We start from the raw sequence: 19,094 nt of genomic DNA on the forward strand, positions 1-19,094 counted from the left end.
TGTAGGTGTTTCTGATCTGTGACTGCTACTGCATTCAATGGCTTCACAAGCAATCCATAATTATACACTTTGAGGCTTTGGAGTTTGGCATATAGCCTCCTTTGAGCCTGTCCCAAGGTCCTCTGCCCTGCACTAATTTCATAGCCCAAATAAGTTACTTGTTGCTGTATCATCTGGGCTTTCTTCTGTGATACCCGGCATCCTTGGAGCCCCAAAAAGTTCAATAAACTTACAGTCCAGGTTGTGCACGTCTCCTTTGCTTTGGTAGCGATCAAAATGTCATCCACATATTGTAGCATCTGTCCTTCATCAACGGGGGCTTCCCAAGATTCAAGATCTTTAGCTTGTCAGGCTGTTCTTAAATCCTTGTGGCAACACCGTCCATGTGAGCCGGGTTTTACAGAAATATTGTCTGGCTGGCTTCATGGAGAGGGAGGCAAAAAGGCATCTTTTATATCTAAAACAGTAAATCAAATCAGGGTTAATAGAGTCAGAAGGGTGTATGGGTTTGCTACCACTGGGTAGAGGTCCTCTGTTATTTTGTTTATAACCTGATTTGTAGGAATTTCTCTATTACCGGCCGAATTCCTTCCCTGTCCTCCCTTTATCCTTACCTCGGCAGGTGGGGCAATTTTGGCCCTTCCAGGCACATCAGTAGCCTATACTCCTGGATACACTTGGCTCACCACTTCTTCATTAATCTTACCTTCTGTGGGAACAGTTGCTAAAAGCAAGCCCATTATTTGCATATATTACTGATCATTTACCTCCAGAGTAATTTCTCCTTTTTCAAATCTGATTACCGCATCCATTTGTTCCAACAAATTTCTCCCTAAAAGAGGTTTTGGGGAATTGGGCATATGTAAAAATTTATAAATGCCTACTTGTTTATCCAATTTATATTTCAAAGGTTCACAAAAATATGCCCTTTCGCTTTGGCCAGTGGCTCCCTTTACCTACTATGTAATCATTACTTATTGGCAATCTACCAAAAATTCCACTAGTTTCTGTTCATTCCAGGTTCCAGTCAGTCTTTTTCAAAACTTGCTACTCTTTCTGCCTACTTCCTCTGTACCTTCCCCGACATTCATTTTCCCAATGTGCGTCAATCTCTCTCTAAAGGCTTTCAAAGCCTTCCAACCTCTTTAGTTCCCTGCTTTCTTATCCTTCTGACAATATCTTCCTCTTCCCTGTTACTGAATACTCTCCAAGCTTCATCTAAAAAAATTTCCAAATTTCTACTTTCTGTTGCTCTTAGTTTCTATAACTTCTCTAGGGGAGCTTGCACCATTTCGGGTGAGAGAGGCTACCCTGTGAGGCACACAGCTTCCCCCCCCCTTCACTGCTTCTAGCAGTGGTTTTCTATTTTTTTTTTCTCTTCTTGCTGCAGTTTAGACACAGGCAAGGCCACATGGACGGGGGAGGTTGAGTTTATCTTGCAGCTTGGCACAGACTTGAAATTTATGTTCAAACTGTACAGCACAGGCCTGGGATATCTAGCTTTTTTGTTTTTCCATTTAGTTCCAGTCATAATACACTTTATATGCAATTCCAATTAGCTCAGCAATAGTTACGTTCCTCAGTCCCATTTACCTTTTGCAGATGTCAGAAAAACAGCATATTAAACATAAGTCCATTATTTCCATTTTCCTAGATCCAATTCAGTTCATATTCTAGCCACTTTTAAACCACTTTTAAATACAATCTCTCCCAAGCTCTCATCCATAATAACATTTAATTTGTTGGGTTTTTTCCATATCTCTGACTAGCACATAAATTCAGTACGAATCAGAGTTTAACAACTTAAATCCTTTTCTGGTCTTATAATTATTAGATAACAATAAGAGCAAATTAAATTACAGTACTGTACTTCATCCTATTTTTCCCAAGTTCTGCAGAACAGCATTAATTGCCACTAATTGCTATAATCCCACATTCAAGCCACAAGCGAATACAATATTCTTTCAAACTTTCTTTTATCAGGATTCCCCATTAAGCTACTCTAATGTGTAAGGATGCATCCTAAGGGGAGTGCAGAGAAAAGTCCCAGCAGAGTTCCAGACCCGAGCGGACGGAGGAAGAAATGCGGTCGACCCAATATGAGTGATAAAGCATACTTCAACTTTATTGATGCACTAAGCTGGTTTATATAAGACTTACAATAATTATGCATACTCGTCATCTATTAATTGGATAGTATACAGTAATTATGCCTACTCGTCTTCTATTAATTGGATAGTATACAATAATTATGCCTACTCGTCTTCTATTGATTGGATAGTATACATAATGAGCTCGACCTTCTTGTGGTTTCTCTGGAATGCAACCTCCTCACCCTGCTAGAGATAATTCCCCAGCTTGTTTATCTAAATGCTCAGCTGAACCAGAGAGCAACCGCTCAGTACTTTTCCACTATGCTACACCAGACTCATGCTAACTGAGGCCTACTCATGCTAACTTAGAACAAAATTCTCCTGATACAATGGATCAATAGAGCCATGCCCCTTCTCTATTAGCCATGTCCCAACAATTCCCCCTTTTTCTCTTTGGGCTAATAACACTTCCTTGCGAAAAGTAGCATCAATTATCTTTAAGCATAATTGCCTAATACATGAAAGACAACACATACCAATAAGCAATATAAGCAAAATAAAAGCAATTCCTACCAATAATGGTTTAAAGAATGACAACAGCCATGAAGGAAAACCTAGCGAGGCCCACCACCTAGCAATTGGATCACCATCAACTTGTAACTTCTGCATATGAGCTTGTAATTGCTGCAGCTGACTTTGAATTGATTTACTATGATCAGATAAATTGAAGCAGCACATACCATCAAAGTCCTCGCAACCATGACCTTGTGCCAAAAGCAAAAAATCTATTGCAGCTCTATTTTGAAGTACAGCATGTCGTATAGAATCTAAATCAGTAGCTAAATCTGATAACACTTTAGAAGTCAAATTCGCTTGCTTCCCAACCCAGCAGGCTAATTTTCTTAAATTATTCGCATTCCACGCAGTCATTGCTCCTGGGACAAAAAAGGAGGCAAATATAGATTCTGTTCGTCTTGGAAGCATCACATTATCGTCACAGTCTTTTGTGAACAATTCTCTTTTTACTCTAGTTCTGTTGAATTTGCCAATCATTTGCGATTTACTAGGCGCGAAGGTAGTCAATTTGCCAAGATAGCAAGGACCCCCAACTGGTCTCCATGGGACACTTGTCCAAGCTCGATCACCACAAATAAGAAACATTCCTGGTGCTAACTTATTTGCTCCTGTGATATTAACCATATGAACACCTCCACTTTTTGCTGTTAAATTCCACCCATTCAAGGATGGAGTCACATTGGTAAATTGCACCCATTGAGGCTGTTCATTAGACAAATTGTACAAATAACTATATCCCCCAAAAGCTACTGCTCCTGTCCCATTATCTGCTTGATAAGCTGGCCTCACGTTTGAGCAATCAACATGATACGTGACATTTCCTATCTCTGCAGGTCCTAGTGACACTAATAAATCTAATTCTTGACCATTATTCACAGAAGCATTTAGAGCCTTAAACAAGCAAGCTAATCGACAAGATGCATTATTAAAGGGTAAATGAGTTAAACAAGCATCAGGTTTCCCTATACAATTACAGTTGTTCCAAACAGACACATTATACAATCCTGTAAGCATCTCAATAGATTCATTGACCGATAAAGGTATTCCAATCAAACACGTCTTGAATGGCTCTTGAGCTGAAGCGAGACAGACAGAAATTAGGATTGCGCGTCTTATTGGCCCAAGTCAACCAAATGTTCTGTTGCTTCATCAACAAATGCGGGACAGCCGTTGCACCAATGACAGTCAAGATAAACACCATCAGTCCTTTAATGTTGGCCGAGTCCATTTTGCAGGTACCCATCTTGGCCCTGTAGGAGTAAGTACACACATGTATCCTCTGCCAATGTATTGAACTTCCGCAGGCCCTTTCCACTGTCCAGTTTCTGGGTCTCGATAAAACACCTTCATTTGGACAGTTACTTTCTTTGAGAGACCTGAATGCACTTTTACTGGTGGCTCCTCATCTGATCCAAATATACAGAGGTAATTTAAAACAAACAATGTTTTCATAACCCTTTCTTGACTGTCCGTGATACTTTGAAATTTCTGCAAATATTGCTTCAGCGTTTGATTCATTCTCTCTACAATTGCTTGTCCCGTTGGAGAATGTGGAATCCCTGTAACATGTTGTACTCCCCATAATTGACAGAATTTACGCATCTTCTCACTACAATAAGCTGGCCCATTATCCGTTTTAATCTGTGCTGGTACCCCCATTACAGCAAAACACGCCGTCAAATGACGAATTACATGACTAGCTTTTTCCCCTGCCTGTGGCGTTGCCCATACAAAATGACTATACGTATCAACTGTAATATGTACATATTTGAGCCTACCCATTGAAGGCACATGCGTCACATCCATTTGCCATATCTCATTAGGACCCAACCCCCTAGGATTAACTCCTACACCTAGACCAGAACCATGATGACTACACTGAGGGCAAGTCCGTACAATTCCTTTAGCTTCCTCTACGGTGATCTTAAACTGTGAATGTAATCCTTTCGCGTTCTGATGGAACACACTATGTGATTCTCTAGCCTTGACAAAATCACTAACAGGGGCAGAACATGCTACCAATCTATCTGCTCTAGCATTCCCTTCTCCAAGGCCACAATCCCACATATGACTACGGATATGAATCACTGCATATGGTTTTGTTCTTCCTTGTACTAATGTACGCAACTGTCTAAACAGTTCTCCCAAGCGCAGTTGCTTAACATCCTTAATCTGAGAATCTTCTATCCTGTGTAACACACCCGCAACATACAGCGAATCGGTCACAATATTAATTGTTTCCTCTCTCCATTTCCCCATGGCCCATACAACAGCAGCAAGCTCCAATGTCTGCAAGGAATCTCCCGGAACAGCTTCCAGCAAGTGGTGGTGCCACTCACCACAAGCGATCCAGGTAACTGCAGCTCTTCTGGACCTTTTTCCTGCATCCGTAAACACTGTCTGGGCATCTTCTAGGGGTGATTTACTGCGGAGAGGTTTCTGCATCCATTCATTGTGACCAATAAACTGCACTATTGCCGCCTTTACAGGAGACAAGGATATAGTTGTAGCTGATGAGAATAAACACTCACACAACTCCTCGCTATTCTGAAGGTACCACTCTATTGCTTCTTTTTTCATTGGAACATATATTGTCTGCAACTCTTGCCCTGTGATCTGAATTACACGCTTCCTACCCCTCTTTATTAAATCTGCTAAAGTTTCGACCTTTTGCTGTATCGACTTTCTTGGCTGTAGCTTTGGAAATACCCATTCAAGTATCCCAAATTCCTCCCGCTCCCCCTTTTTCTCTTTATGCTGTGTAAGAGCCCCAATTAAATGACCATTTGTTTGAAAAACAGAAAAATCTACAGGTATTGCAGGGTCACGTCTCCTTGTAAAACCCAATGTGATTAAGTGAGCTAAATTCTGGATCATTTGTTTTTGCTCCTTAGAAAGATTCACCGGAGTGGAGGGATCGGTTCCACGCAACAATGGTCGTAACACCTCTAACTGCGCATTGGTAATACCCACGACAGGCCTCAACCATTGTAAATCCCCCACAAGCTTCTGAGCATCATGAAGTGTCCTAATATCAGTGGTAATATGCGGTTTCTGCGGTCGAATTTGGGAGTCAGTAATTTTCCACCCTAAGTACAACCACGGTTCTTGTCGCTGAATTTTTTCCTTAGCAATTACTAAACCTTCCTTATACAACTGACAATGTAAAAATTGCAATTGTTGCTCAGTAAAGTCTTGTTCTTGTGCAATAAGAATATCATCCATGTAGTGATACACCATCGCTGTAGGCCAGGCATCACGAATAGGACGCAACGCATTGTCCACAAACAATTGACACAATGTCGGACTATTTTTCATTCCTTGGGGTAACACAGTCCACTCAAACCGCTGAGTAGGAGCTTCCCTATTTATCGCTAGCAAAGTGAAGGCAAATCGCTGTGTATCAAGATGGTGCAAGGAAATAGTAAAAAAGCAATCCTTCAAATCCACAATTAACAGCTTCCAGTGTTCAGGAAGCATTGCCGGATTCGGAAGACCAGGCTGTAACGCTCCCATCGGTTGCATTTGTGCATTTACAGCTCTCAAATCATGAAGCAGTCGAAACTTCCCTGATTTTTTCTTAATCACAAAAATAGGCGTATTCCATGGGCTTGTTGACAGTTGCAAATGTCCTTGATCAAATTGTTCTTGTACCAACTGATGTGCCGCTGCAAGACTTTCCATTTTCAACGGCCACTGCTCGATCCATACAGGGTCATCTGAAGTCCATTTAAGAGGGATCGGGAAAGCCCATTTTGCAGTGACCGTCAGCGAAAAGCCCTTTCAGTTGTCAAAATGACTCCTAGCTGATCCAGTATATCTCGACCTATTAGTCCATTTACACCTGCAGGAAGAGTCATTACTGTAACAAATGTATTGGCTTTTCTCCCGTCTATGATGAACAGAATACGTTCAATACTTTGACGTACTGATGAATGACCTCCTACTCCTTCAACGCCCCCGTCCATAAGTTTTGTTGGCCAATCCTGAGGCCAGGCGCCCTCATCTACGATGGTCAAATCAGCCCCAGTGTCAAGTAACATTGTAAGTAAAATAAATTGTCCTCTAGATTCCATTAGAACTGACGCAGTTGGTCGCCGATTCATTGACATGGTTAGCATCACAGCAGGTCCTGTCGATCCAAACCCACCACCTCCTCTTTCTGAAGATAATGCTGGCGTCATGTCCCTTGTTAATTGCGGAAGTGGTATCAATTGTGCTATTTGACTACCCTTCGGAATGAAAATCGGAGGAAACAGTGTCTGAACCATAATTTGTACAATTCCTTTGTAATCGGCATCAATAAGTCCAGGGATAACCGTAAGGCCTTTCATACCACTCGACGAACGACCAATTAACAATGCCCCTTGTGATTGTCCATTAATTATTAAAGGTCCTTTAAAGGTAGATGGTATCTTTTGTGGCCGCTGATCGATCAAACTGATATCTACTGAGGTTGCCAAGTCCAATCTGAGGCTCCCGGCTGTTGCAGGTTGGAGCGTACCAGTGGAGCAGCTGTCACTGTCATGTGGCGCTCTCTCTGTTGATCCTCTGACGTTTCGATTGCTGGAGCTGCCACTTTTGTCGGAGCGCGGCGGCTCGGCGCGCTCATTCTCCCGTTTCCCGAGAAACATGCTTCAGTATTATGACTGCTAGATTTACAGTTCTCACACCAAACTCGAGCCGCCCGACAGTCACGGCGAAAGTGACCTCCTTTTCCACATCTGAAACATTTATTACTCCGTCTTCCCTCATTCGGGCGTGGTCGTCTTTCTACTTCCACAGTAGTAGCACGTAACGGGGCTAATGCAGCAAATGCCTGTTGCTGGGCTTGCAGGAGGTCTCTCCCTAGCTTCTCCATAGCCTCTACCATCATGGCTTGTGGCCCTACCGGAACTCTGCTCATTCTGTCTAACATAGCTTCTATGGTAGCGTCTGCAGGTAACGTCACTAAGATACCTCTAGTTGCTGAATTTGCATTCTGCAATGCACACTGTCTTAACAAGGCTGCCCTCATCCAGCCTGGTACATCTGATTGTTCTATTGCTGAAGTAATCCTGTCTATAAATTGTGCAAATGATTCATCCCTTTCTTGCTTAATACTCATGTACGACGGAGATGGCTGTGATGTTTTAACATGCTCAATGGCTTCTCGAGCTGTTCTCATAGCCTCAGCACATTTTTCGGGGCCCATTTCTAATTGAGCTCGAACCTCAAGGAATGGTCCTAACCCCATTAACTGTTCTACCGTTACATCGCTTAAAGGATCATTAGGATTTCTCGCTTGCTGTACAGAAGCCTCACAAAATCTCTGCCAATGTGCTTGCCACAACAACTGTGACTGTGTCATTATCATTCTCATTATTACCTTAATATCTTCCGGACACAATAACGTACTCCCGAACAAATAATTTAAAAGCTGTTTAGTCGGCTCTCCATGCAACCCTGATTCTGAAACTGTAGCTCTCAACTGCAACAATAATTTCCAACTAATCGGATTATACTGCCCATGCAAATCTCCATGTCTATCTCTCTCAAATAGCGCAGGGAACGCAAAAGGTGAATCTGGTCCAAAATCTCCATTTTCTGCAGCATCCTCCATTACCTTTTTCCAATTAACTAGTGCCGGACGCCTGACTGGTCTCTCAGATGTATCCTTCACAACTTTCTCCATCTCTGACTCACTTATACCTTTCTGATCGTTATACTCCTCACAACTTTGTTTCTGCTGCTGCGACTGCTGTACTTGATCTACACTCCAACCAGAACTCAACTCTGCTTTCTTTTTTACATGCACCGATTGCCAGCACGGAGAAACAGGAGCCTTACATGTACTAAATAACAAATCGTCTTGTCCTGAGCGTGGCAGCGTTGGCCCCCCTGAAAACGCAGATATGCCTGTTTCCATCGGCGGAGCGGAAGGCTCCATTTTATCGAGTTTCTGTGAAGCTACCGCGGCTAAATTCTTTTCCACTTTATGACGCTTAATATTATTAATTACTTCCCTCCACGGTTTCATCAGTTTCTTAGCTGTTTTATCCTCGTCTATAACCATATCCCACAACACATCCCCCAATTTCCTCCACTCTCCTTCATCAAACAATAAATCAGGATCCTGAAAACACCCCTTAGTTTTCCCTGTTGCTACTAGACCAGCTAGCTGTTTAACGCAACTATGATCAACCCTCCGCTTTTCTAAAAAGCTTTGTAATAAATCTAGGGCTACTTCTAAATCCATTTCTCTGTTATTCATCATTTTAATCCGTTTCTCCGTTATTCATCATTTTAATCCGTTTCTCCGTTATTCATCATTTTAATCTATTTCTCCGTTATTCATCATCTTAATCTATTTCTCCGTTATTCATCACTATAGTACGGTACCTCTTGCTAAATTAAGAGACCTCTTGCAGCCCTTGTTTCCTGTAGCCCAGCACTGGCGAACTTCAGTCGGTTCAGGCTTCGGAGACGACACACCGCAGCACAGTGTTCGGTCGCTCTTGCCCGCCGGTCGCTGCTCTCCCGGCGCCTTTTGCTTCTATCCGCCGCTTCGGGTCCCTGTTTGGGCGCCAATTGCAGAGAAAAGTCCCAGCAGAGTTCCAGACCTGAGCGGACGGAGGAAGAAATGCGGTCGACCCAATATGAGTGATAAAGCATACTTCAACTTTATTGATGCACTAAGCTGGTTTATATAAGACTTACAATAATTATGCATACTTGTCATCTATTAATTGGATAGTATACAGTAATTATGCCTACTCGTCTTCTATTAATTGGATAGTATACAATAATTATGCCTACTCGTCTTCTATTGATTGGATAGTATACATAATGAGCTCGACCTTCTTGTGGTTTCTCTGGAATGCAACCTCCTCACCCTGCTAGAGATAATTCCCCAGCTTGTTTATCTAAATGCTCAGCTGAACCAGAGAGCAACCGCTCAGTACTTTTCCACTATGCTACACCAGACTCATGCTAACTGAGGCCTACTCATGCTAACTTAGAACAAAATTCTCCTGATACAATGGATCAATAGAGCCATGCCCCTTCTCTATTAGCCATGTCCCAACAGGGGAGCAAGGTGGTATTTTAATATTTTAACAGAACGATTTCCCATTTTATTATTATGTCCCTGGTTTCAGAGGGTGAAAAACATATCTGCATATACTTTCTTACACCACATGAACTGTAATTTAATTCATGCCACGTGACTTAAATCAAGGTGTTTTAAGCTCATCTTCTGCTTTATATAGATCACAGGCTAAAGCATACTACCATACATTTAAACAGTAATTACTGTAATTAGCATACACTCACACACACTTACACAGACACACAGACACTTTTACCAATCGGTTGGTTTTACGACTCTGATTTACTTTACGATTTAGAATGGAATGCATGGAATGCCCGGGCACTTACAGAAGATAACACACAGTTACAGACCGGCTATTACCCTTTTGACTGACTATTACCTTTTTCAGCAGCTGCAAAAATAACTTGAGAAATTTCTGCATTACCCTTTACCCTTGCTAAAATCATTAGCAAAAGTCCATCCTGGTTCCCTAAATCGGGACGCAGAAAACTCGGGGTTGCTCAATCTACTCTCAAGATCGCTAGACTCTCAGACAGCAGCCCCCACTTCCCAGGTACCTCTACACCAAATACCACTGCGGAAACTCTGGCCACACATGAGGCATCCCTCCATGTCTTACTGGCTCCCCGCCAAATGCAATTAAATGCAATTTTTATTACAACATACCTTATCTGCTGTTAGTGCCAGAGGTCTTTTGTCTGCTCCCACAAGGACCAGCTGGGAGCGGAGGTCTTCCAAAAAAACTTCGGGGCGGGCCAAAGCCGTCTGTTCTCAGCTTTTCATGCGGCCGAGCAGAATGCCCTCCTGGCTGGCTCGCCCCAAACACTCCTCATTGTTAATAACCACTGGGGCAGTTATGGAAGCCTCAAAATCAGGACATTTTGCCTCAATAGGCCACCAATAGACAATTATTCTGTACCAAACAGTGAAAAGGCGATGCAATTGTTGCCTCACTGGGGACTAATTGGTTGGAAAAAGTTTTTATGCATTTGGTTTTTCTTTTGTCAGGATGGCTAAACAGCCTTGTACAACCTCAGGAAAGTGCTTCCTGTTGCTGTTGATGACTGTTGTTACAATTCTATCGTGGATTAACTATTTATTGATATTGTATTATTCGTTGCTGATAGTATTTGTAATAGTTGGAAGATAAATGAGAAGTGATGATTCACAGTGAGCGGTAAGATTCACCGAAACTGCACTCCCTTTTAAATTTGGAGGCAAGAGGTGACTGCACCACTACTCCAGAGAGACCAGTTCACTCATGACTTTGGTCACAGCATAGAGGGATGGCAGTGTGCTGGTTTGACTGAAAATGGGTTTTCTTCATGGAGTTAGAAACCTTTCTTTTTCATAGCTAGCACGTTTGTTATTTGGACTTAGTTTGAGAACAAGAAGATAACACCCCAGCACAGAGTTAATGTTTTTAATTGCTCTGGTCTGAGAGCCAAGGACACTCTGAGCGCTCTGCTCACAGGTATGAGTTATCAAGGAAGGAGGGCATGGATGGGGCAGAGCTTGACTGACATCCAGACTGATCAATGATAGCATTCCATCCCATTAGTGTCATGCTAATTATATAAAGAGAGTCGTGGCCTTCCCCTTTTTTTTGTCTCTCTTCCTCTCTCTCTCTCTGGAGTGCAGCTGGGGAAGTTTTGGTTGGGACATTTAGTCTGACCTTTTGCCATTTTGCAGAGGCCTCTGGGCTTTTCTGCTTTTTTCCTCTCTTTTCTCTCTCTGGGATCAGCTGTGGGACCAGGTGCTGTTTCCTGGGACTGACTGCTCAGTGTGTTTGTGAGGAATTGCCTTGAATATCTTTTATTCCTATTTTATATATATATATATATATATACTAGTAGTGTGTTAGTATTTTGTTATTTTATTAGACTGTGTTTATCTCAGTCTAAGTTTCTCCCTTCCCTTTTTATTTTCTCCCCTGTGAGGGGGCAGGCAGGGGGATGAATGAGTGGCTATTGTGGTTGTATTGCTAGCTTGGGTTAAACCATGACAGACAGATGCACTTCCCAACCCCCAAAAAGCAACAGAAATGTCTAGGCTGATGGATCTCTGTGGTCTTGTGTGAAATAATTAATGAGGGGGCAAAATATTGAAACTAATTATCAAGGATGCACTTATTGAGAATGAAGCTATACCCACATCTTCAGCATATAAGGCAGCTGTGCAGGGGGGAAGAAGCCTGCTCTGTATGATTTTACCCACACACACCTGGTCTGCATTCTTAATTGGTAGTGCCTGAGGAAACTCAGTATAGTATCAATTGAGAAAATACAGGGGGGCGGAGTGATATGGTCATGGCTGGGCCCTGTTAACAAGGTGCAGGTACAAGAACCAGATGGTAGAGCTGCTGCCAATTTTGAAGATAAGGTATAGCTGCTGTCAATTAAAAAGGATAAATGTTCATTTCCACCAAAAATGCTAGTTACTGAACCAGAAATTTGTCCGATGGATGAACTTTACTTATTATAATCTCATTATAATACCAAAACACATCTCCATCTCAAAAGATATCTGCCTCCCACATCTCTTTGAGCAAGTGCAGTGAAGTTTGTACCTTAAAAATCGAAGCAAGGATTTCTAAAGCAATCAATAACAAAGGTATGTATTACTAGAGTCACTCAAGCTCCACCTAAATGTAGGAAATAGTATAAAATATGCTAACAATAGAGGAAGGGTGGGAGGAAGACTCCACCACTGAGAAGTCAATGAAACAGAATAACATAGACTTCTGGGACCAGTTGACAGGCTGAGCCTATCTTCCCCACCCTCAGGAGGATGCTCTTGGGTAAGATTTGTGCACTTAGTTATACCAAGTTTAGACTTCAAGCTTGAATTTGTAATCACTTTAATAGCACAATATAGTTATGTTAGAATTTATATATATATATAAAAGGTACCAATACTTATTTCTTGTAACTAACATTTGTTGTACAACTTAAGTGTATTTTTGCAACTAAAGTGTGTTTTTGCAGACAGTGTATTTATCAATGGCATCTAAAAGAACTTGCGCCTGTTTCTTTAATAAACCTTATTATTGGTGGATCTAATAGTGTGAATTTTGCATTAAATGTGTTCAGACCTATAGTACAATGCCCCAGACCTATAGTATATATTATACTATTTGTGAATCTGTGCAGCACACATATTATATTATACTTTTCATGAATCTGTGCAGAGCATAGATTCAATGATTGTGACTTGCCTGCACTATTCATGAATCTAATTGTGCAAATTCAACGTTAGTGCACTCAGACTTATAGTATGTGTTATACTATTCGTGAACCTGTGTGCCAGGCTGGCTGTTGAGCATGATCAAAATTATAGTGCTGACTTGAGGTTATTTGCATTGCTCAGGAGTTCAACCTAGCTTCCTCGCATGGGGCTTAACTTCTGGTAAATAATTAATCTTAACACAACAGCCATGCACATGCCCCTTGCTCATTAAAATAAATTTTACTGGGATGAGACAATTCTGAATTTATTATCCATGTCGCAGATGCACTTACACCCCCTCCTGGAAGTAACAGAAACATCTAGGCTGATGGATCACTCTGGTCATGCACATGCCCTTTGGTCAACAGACAGGGCCCTTGACCAATGAAACACCTTGGCCGAAAGAAGTTTCTGGACAACTACCATAAATGATCACAGCTCAGATTCAACTAGGGTATAAATGGAACCCTCTGGAGACCCCCATTGAGTTGCTCTTTCTTGGAGCAGTGGGTCTGCAGTTGAAGACTCTTCTCCTTAGACTGGCCATCTAAGGAAAGTTCCTTGAGGACTGAGACACCTTGCCGTATTGGTGAGCAATCTTCTGGGTACCCTTGAGAGTTCTCACTTTGGATGGGTGGGAAGATGAGCATTTTGAATCATCACTCTAGAGTTTTGGGATCTGATCCCTTGAGTTTGAGTTGGTTGTGTAGTAAATGAATTCCTAACTGGTATCTGAAACTGTGTTTTATAATGTTGTTGGAGTGCTGAGTAATTTTGGATAAACCCCATTTCTAGTTGGATCTACACTAAACAATTCTGCCTGGAGCTTATTGCCTGCCTAAATTGATTTCTGGGTTGCCTCTGTGACAGTCCATTTATGTATTTCATGATTAAGTAAGAATGTTGCATCCTATACTTTTGGTCTGGGGAATTAAGAGTATATCCCCTCCCTTTTATCTTTAAATCATCACACTGATGATAACAATGTGAAACACAAACAGTTGTTCATTACAATATAGCTATATGATGAGTGCATTTTATTTGATGATTTTATTTCTGATTTGTGCCGTGTAAAAATCAAATGCCCCCTGCCCCCCCACCCCCCACCCGGTATGGCAGTTGCACATCTCCTGATGAGATCTGGAGCCTTCAATAGGGCAGCTGTTGGATCTTTAGCACCTTTTGTGCCCCACTGTGCCTGTCCCCATGTATACACCTAGGGTGGTGCTGACAGTCATGTCTTCCCCCACCTGGGGGCAGGAGGGGTGGGACCCTCAGTCAATTGACAGGGTCCTCAACAAAGGAGGTGCCCAGAGAAGCTGCAAAGCTTCTGGCTGTGGCCATTATGACATGATCCAGATCTATGGGGGTCCCCACCAAAGACCCCCTTTGAGTGGTCTTCTGGGAGCAGTGGGACTGTGAACTGGAGCCCTCCCCTTAGATTGGGACACCATCTAAGGAGACTTCCCAGGACTGAGTGCACTTCACCTCCTCGTTTGGTGAGTGGTTGTTTTTCTCTGCTGAATATATCCTTGAGTGAGTCCTTGTCTAACCCAGGCAAGTGATTATTTTTTCTGGGTACTCTTGAGTGAAAGGCCTCTAGTTTTGTTTCTTGTGAGTTGTGTGCATGCATACTGTGGATCTTCATTATTCTTATGTAGTCATACCCAAATAATCTTGTCAATAATCTTGTCCGAATCTGTGTTTTATTGTTGTTGGAGTGCTAAATAATTTGTATGAACCCTGTTTCTAGTTGGTTTATTTGCTATACTTTCCAGCTAGAATAAAGTCTGTTTTGGAACTTGTTGTCACCTAAACTGACTTTTGGGGTGCCTCCATGACACCAGGTTAAAACTAATCTGGCCTGTAGTTCCAGGAACAGTAATCTTTCCTTAGCCCATCAGTTTCCACTGTTGCTGTCACAACTTTTGGACAGTTGTCTTGGATACAGAAAGTCATTCTAAAGAAATTACAGAAGTTAAAAGACTAGTATCCTGTGGTTTTGTTAGCAAACGAGACACATAACCACGGATGTAGTTATATGCGGTGCTTTTATTTCAGTGCTGCGAAACCAGGGGTTCGCACCCAAAGCTGGCTTTGACCACTGATTCATACTCCACTACATTTATACAATTTGGTTACGTACATATTCATTAGGGTTACAACGTATGTATTGCATATTCATCAGATTACACAACTATTTCACCATATCAGTTGCAACACCTTGGAACTACTCTAAGCATGCGCAGTGTCCTCTGGTGGTCGTTCAGGGGGTCTTCAGGATGAAGTAAGGAGTCTTCTTTGCCCGTGTACTTTTCACCTTTTGTCACCGCACATGCGCACTATTCCTATGTTCATTGTGAAATCATGTAAAATTCTTGGATTTCTTAGATGTGCATTCTCAGCACATCCTATCCTTTCAAGATAAGATAAGGACTAACTGAGGACTAACTTTCAGTTCTCTTTTTGTGTACAACCTGCAAAGCCTCAAGATAAGGTAAGAATCTTGGATATAGTTTACAAAATTTAGTTACAACTATAACAGTTTCACCTCACAAACACACATTTTTCCCTTATTTAATTTTTATTTACATAAATTATTTGCCACTGATCTTTAGATATTAAACTTGTTTTGTAGGCTCTTAGAACTTCTTAATTTAAAAGTGTTTGGGAATCAATGAGTGCTCAGCACATGATAATTAATGCCTGGATGAATTAAAGTGATTTATATAAACACAAGTGCCTTTTGAAGGAGGGATCAAGATGTTTTTATGCCTCTCATTGTCCATCCATTGTCTACCCTTGAATAAAATAATGCAGAATGCTCAAGACAAGGCCTAAATGTCAAATTTGAAACAGACTGGTGCCAAGAGGGTTGTTTTCTCATCACCTCAGCCTTTCCAGAAATTCCATAATTAACCTCAGTTCAGTGTTTCCTGATGTGGTAGCGAGTGCCCTGACACTGAGCCAGTAAACCACAGGCTCCGTCCTTAGCTCTAAGGTTTCACCAGAAAAGTCTGAAGATAAGGAAAGACATAGCCCTTGTGTGAAGTATAGGCATTGTCCTGGTTTTGTTTAAAACAAGACCAGTTCTCTTTCAGTGAATTTTCCTTTTAGCTAAGTTATTCTAAGTAATCTAAGTCAAGTGTAAGTTGGCTGCATGTTTTTTGGACACTGTTCGCTCCAGAGCTGTTAACGGTAGCAGTGGTATGCAGAAGAGTCCCAGGTTTACACTTATTGCTATGGCAGCCAAGGTTACTAAGAAATTTTTCGTGTCCTGTAAGTGAGAGGGGCATATTTGCAAGGAGGGGCAGACAGAACAGGTGACCAAAATTGACCAACTGAGTATTCCATCCCATACACGTAATACACCCTATAAAAGTGGGAGAACATGAGGGTCTCACTCTCTTTGACCATGTCCGGCATCTGAAGAGGACCCTGCCAATTCCGCTTGTGATCCTAGGCTTACTTCCAGGCCCCGCATCCCTGAATCCAGTTCTGGTTTACTGCTGAGTCCAACCCAGGACTTCAGGGTACCTGCCCTGCATCTACTGGGACAACGCCAGCTCTGCTGCGGGCCACCATTGTGCTACACCAGGAAACTCAAGATTGGATTTGTATATTTGGTATTATTTTCTCTATTTATTAGTAGCATTAGTGAAGCATTTTTAAGTTTCTAATTTTTAAGTCTCTCTCCCTTTTCCTCCTATTACCTTTCCTTAGTGGGGAGGGCGGGGGGTTAACAGAGAGCATCTGCCACGATTTATTGTCACCCTCCAGTAAATGGTGACAGGCATCCAACAGTAATTTAAATGCAAACAAGCTATGTTTTCTGGTTGTCTGGAAGAGAAAAGGAGTTCTCAAGTCAGAATTTCAGATAAGCCTGGAAGAGATCTTGGACTCTATTAGGTCAGCAGCAGCTAGTTTTCCCGGTTGAACCTAGGGAAAAGAAACTTTCTTAACACCTGGACAACTACAGATATAGTTCACAGGACAGAGATAGATGTTCACTAGAAAGCCATGAAAGTCTGAGAGAAGGTGGCAGCTCTGAAAAAACCTGGTGATGTTGGCATTCACAGTCACTGTTCCAGCACATTATCTGCCCCTCGTGTGATGCATCTCCAACACAGAATTTGCACTTCTGCTGCTGAAAACACTTTTGTTGCTCTTTGACCAACCTTCCATTAGCCAGTATGCCCCAGTCTTTCTCCTGGTGCTCAAAAACAATTGCTTCTGCTTGCCTAGTTCCCTTTCACAAGTCATACACCTGGGTATGTGAGGAAAAGCATGTGGATTTGCTCTGGACATAGAGTTCCTGCCTAGAACTGTAGCTTGTTCTGCGTGGCTTTTGTACACATACTTGGAATTCATGTCTAATACCAACCTTCAGAACACCTGAAAAAGCCACAACATTCTGACTAACAGATACGATGTGTGAGAGGCAGCATGTCCTTTACTTCCACTAAAACAAACAAGACTTGAGGGCATTTTGCTCTTTCCCGATAAAGCCTTTGGAGCTGTAATTTAGACTCTGTGTCTAACACTGCAATTCGTGTTGTAATTACCTGTTTTTAGATCTCATATACTGAGGCCTACTACTCAGTACAGTGATCCTCAGGCAGTTACTTCCATTTGTGCCAATAATCAGTGGGAAAGCATTTTATCACGTAAATGCTAGAAACAACCTCTCTAAAAGCAGTGCCCTTTTGGTACCTGCAGGACATAGAGCCTGCTGCTTTCCTATATTAGTTTCACTGATATATCACAGCAGAGCAGGGAAGATTCCAGGAGTTCAGCGGTATCAGTAATGGATTAGGAGAGAGGTCCTGCTAGTTTCCTATTTGTTGCATTTCTTCTAGTTCAATTTCATAATGCTTAGGTTCAGCCCATAAACTCCATTTTCAGTACATCCTTGGTAGTGGGTAGTAGGGAGAGTCTGAATGATCTAAACCAGTTATAGGACCGATGGGGCTCCAGCGCGCACTGACCTGTTTTGTCAGGGAGACCCAGCAGTGCCTCCACCTGGCTGAGCAGTGAGCTGTTCAAAGGTGCAATGCTAAAATTGAGATACTGTCTTAAAGAAGTGTAATTGTGATCTGTTCGCATAATTGAACTTGGTATTTGGTTTGCATGTCTGAGCTCAGTATTTTTGTTAGTATATTTATATTTGGTACCAAAAGAATTTGTTTGGGGAGACAATTACAAATTACAACATGAGAACCGGTTCCATTATTAAAGTACCACCTTGCTCCCCCTTAAGATGCATCTGTACACATGAGAGTAAATTAGTGGGGGAAGTGATTTGAATGTGAAATTCTGAGTTAGATGTATTGCAGTTAGTGTTGTTCTGTGGATAGACTGATTTGGATCTAAAATTAATGTAAGGGATTGATGCTTAATATGCTGTTTATTGACATCTGTAAGAAATTACAAAAGGTAGGAGCTGAGGGATGTAACTATTGCTCAGCTAATTGAAATTGCATATAAAGTTTATAGTCGCAGGAATTAAATGAAGAGAGAAAAAGGGCAGAGGAGCCCAAGCCTGTGCCTGGCAGCTTCCCCTTGATAAGCTGCGGTGAGAAGAAAAAAAAAAAAAAAAAAAAGGTGAAAAGATGAGTGCCTGCTAAAGTGGTGAAAAAAAAAAGGGGGGGGGGGGGGGGGAGCGGCGGCTGCTGGAGCTGCAGCTCCTCTCCTCCGGGCTCGCTGGCCACGGGGGATGAAGCGGGGGGGGGGGGGGGGGGGGGGGGGGCCGTTCCTGCTGGGCTGCTTTGTTGTGTTTAACGCGTACAGAGCACGCGGATTTCCCCTTAGATATACACCTTCTGACCCAGGTTCAGAAGTAGGAATTCGGCCAGTAATAGAGAAATTCCTGCAAATAGGGTTATTAAAGGAATGTGAGTCCAGTTATAACACCCCTATGTTGCCTGTCCGCAGGGTGGTTCAGGACTTATGAGCTATAAACAAAATAGCTGAGGACCTCTACCCAGTGGTAGCAGACCCATACACCCTTCTGAGAGTATTAACACCTAATTTGACTTGGTTTATCGTTTTAGATTTAAAAGATGCTTTCTTTTGCCTCCCTCTTCATGAAGCTAGCCAGACAA

The 19,094-nt window shown here is 42.1% G+C and overlaps 1 long non-coding RNA gene across 1 annotated transcript; it reads right to left on the bottom strand.

Annotated features, from left to right (window-relative positions):
• Nucleotides 1-2,102: 2,102 nt before the first annotated feature.
• Nucleotides 2,103-9,734, bottom strand: LOC135577067 (uncharacterized). Its single transcript, XR_010468663.1, has 2 exons — nt 9,051-9,734; nt 2,103-3,919 (listed from the first exon to the last, which is right to left on the bottom strand). It is a non-coding gene; the product is annotated as an uncharacterized LOC135577067 (long non-coding RNA).
• Between the last annotated feature and the right edge of the window lie 9,360 nt (nt 9,735-19,094).

The sequence above is a fragment of the Columba livia genome, chromosome W, assembly GCF_036013475.1.
Source record: "Columba livia isolate bColLiv1 breed racing homer chromosome W, bColLiv1.pat.W.v2, whole genome shotgun sequence".
NCBI lineage: Eukaryota > Metazoa > Chordata > Aves > Columbiformes > Columbidae > Columba > Columba livia.